This window comes from Sinocyclocheilus rhinocerous, unplaced genomic scaffold (assembly GCF_001515625.1).
Source record: "Sinocyclocheilus rhinocerous isolate Xijiao unplaced genomic scaffold, SAMN03320098_v1.1 scaffold1591, whole genome shotgun sequence".
Classification (NCBI taxonomy): Eukaryota; Metazoa; Chordata; class Actinopteri; order Cypriniformes; family Cyprinidae; genus Sinocyclocheilus; species Sinocyclocheilus rhinocerous.
Window position 1 is genome coordinate 235,019 of NW_015652264.1, and position 3,189 is coordinate 238,207.

The window sequence follows — 3,189 nt, forward strand, 5'->3', positions numbered from 1 at the left end:
ATATATATATATTAATGTTTTAAAAGAAGTCTCTTGGCTCACCAAGGCAGCATTTATTTGATCAAAAATACAGTTGGAACAGTAGTATTGTGAAATATTAAGACAATTTCAGACAACTGTTTTCTGTTTCAGCATGGTTTAAATTATAATTTATTTCTGTGATGGCAAAGCTGAATTTTCAGCAGTCATTACTCCAGTCTTCAGTGTCACATGATCCTTCAAAAATCATTATAATATGCTGATTTTCCACTCAAGAAACATACATTGTTATTAGCAATGTAAAAAAAAAAAGTGCTGCTTAATATTTTTGTGAAAACAGTGATACAGTAATTTCTTTAAAAATATTTGTTTACTGACACATTTCATTGTTTATTTGTTTACTTCATAGATGACATCATAAATGATCTCACAGACAGTGTTTGATGAAAAGACCTGCTTAATCCAGTATGAATTTCTATTTTAATTTGGCCTGGTGGATCAACAACCTAAGATATACAGGCTATTCCCAAATTGCTAGTAGTGCAATCTAACCTGCTATTATGTCTTTTCTTAGACATTGGGTGCATGGCTGTGTAGAAAGAACCCAAGATGCCCAAACCCTAAAAACTGAGCCAAGGTCTAGGTTGAATATTCTTGGCAGACGTAGAGTGTCCCATCCTGTCTGTGGGCCCTCTCGAGGGCATGCGTACCCTGCCACAATGGAAAGACCACGCTCTTGCCTTTCCGTCCATCATGATCCTGTGTGTCTGGATCAGGCCGGGGGTCGTTCTCCTCGGTCACTACAGTCTACATGCTTTCCATTTTCACCTTGTATGTCAAGGTAGAAGTGTTTGCCACATTCTCTGAGCTCCCCAAGACCAGCGGGACAGTGTAAAAGAGGTGAGGCCTGTAACTTCATGATGCGGCTCTTTGGTGGTCCAATTAGACCTCTACAAAACAAACACATCTGTCTTCAGATCCTACAGCACCTCTGTGAGATCACTCAGGCTCAGCGCTGCTGTCTCTCCATGACAATGGTGGACAAAACAGGTGTAAAGTGTTTGAGCCCTATCTTCCAATCAGATGAGGAGTCTAAAGCTACACACAGGCAGAGTGCGACAAGTGCATTATGGGATACGTGGTCAGCACTGGGAGGCCACTTAACATCAGGAATGCTTGTGAGGTAATAAATGAGGGGTGTTCCATGTCAAGTCTAATCTGGCTTTTACACAGTCAGTTTAGGTCACTGCTGGACTCTGGTCCAGGATTTCCCTTGTAACAGAAACGCTCGAGATTACTCGAGCCATTCCAGGACTGACCTCATTTTTTGTCCTCAATACAGATTGAGTTTTAATCCAAGGTGCTTTAAATGCCATAATGTACCAAGTTATTCAGAGCTAGATCTAGAGCTTTTAACAGTTTACAGACTATAAATCTGGGGTGGCTTCAAAGATCTTACTGCACTATTCAATAATGAAAAATGTGTAAACAAATAAATATTTATAATAATGTAATTCCAGTAATGAAAATGGAAACCAGTGTGTTAGTTGAATGTGTCTGAAAATGAAGATGAGGATGATTTTCTTGGAATTGGATAAAGAGGTTGAATATCTTATTAAATTTTTAAAGATAGTGTGTTTCATTTAGATTTCATTATTGTATTTTTGCATAGATATTAATATTTATGCACAGATATTAATAAACAGCCAATACTGATATACAGATAAACTGATAACCAGTAAATGGCAGATATTACATTTCTATACTAATTGGTCTAAATAAAAAAAAATAAAAAAAGCTAAAATAAATCATTTTAAATGCTACATGTGAATTTATGCATCACAAAATAATACAGTACGTATGAAGTAGTAAGCAATACGCAGATAAACTGATAACAAATGTATGTCAAATATTAAAATTTTATACTTTTTTGTCTAAATAAATTAATAGTAAAACACTAAAAACTAATTTTAAATGCTACACTGAAAAAATAGTATTTTTGATGTTAGAAACAGTTTTCAATTAGAAATTGCTAGTAAATTTCACAAATAATTAAAGGAACACATTGAATTAAATATGAAATTTTAAAGTAGACAGACTGAAATAGTATTTTCTTGTAAAATGTACTCCAATAATCTTTGTTTTATTTACAGCTTTGAATTTTTTTTACTAGAATAATAATATAATTATATAAAGTTATAATAATTTCTTTAATAATTTAATTACATTTTTTAAATTGAATTTAGACCTTTCAAAATATTACAGAACAATATGAATATGGAAATTCATTTTAAGGTTTGATAAAGATTACATTAACTGTGTTATTTAATTAAGTGTTAATAAATATTACATTTAAGTGAGCATTAGATGATGGCAAAGGTAAGGTTCCATTGTAAAAATAGGGGACATGGGCGTGTACAGTTGAATATGTAATGTTGACTGATACCAATAAATTAAAAAAACAGTAACATATCATATATACTGTACTTATATGATAGCAATATATCATGTGTCTTTAGCTTTATTGGTCATGAGTATGCGTGGGAACGAGGGGTGAGATTGTGTGTGCTTGTGAGTCTTTATACGCTCTGGGACATGTGCGTGGCAGTGTGGAAAGGGAAATCCTTCCCTGCTCTAAGCTTTAAACCCAGATTTGGCACTGTGGCAGCTGACAGAATGTAAGCAGAGAAGAGAGAGACAGAATGAATAGCAGAGATAGTAATCTGTGCTTTACCAGTATCTCTCTTTTATAAACATGCCACTTAACTCTTATCGTGAGCCTTCTCTAGGGTTCCAACCCTGTTACTCCTCTGAAATTTCTCACGTTTGCCTGTGCAGACAGCCATAAAACAACATACGCTGTCATCACCTCAGAGATAACATAGTGATGCAATGTTTTAAATTGATGTGGTTTACTGAATCACCTTAATAATTGATTTGAACTGTGTTTTTATAAGATCTGAGATTTCAGATTGAACCGTATGAGAGGGAAGAGGACAGACCCAAGAGTATTCTCAGTGTGCCCATCCTGAACCACAAAAAGGAGGTTGGACAGTTTTAGATTATCCATTAATATACTGTCATTATAGTATATGTCCAGCATTGCATTACCATTAACAAGACTGGTTATACATATATATATAAGTATTATATATATATATATATATATTTTTTTTTTTTTTTTTTTTTTTTTTTTTTTTTTTTTTTTTT

The 3,189-nt window shown here is 33.7% G+C and overlaps 1 pseudogene; it reads left to right on the forward strand.

Annotated features, from left to right (window-relative positions):
* LOC107714201 (cGMP-specific 3',5'-cyclic phosphodiesterase-like) overlaps positions 1–3,189 on the forward strand; it is a 15,347-nt pseudogene that overhangs the window by 1,894 nt on the left and 10,264 nt on the right.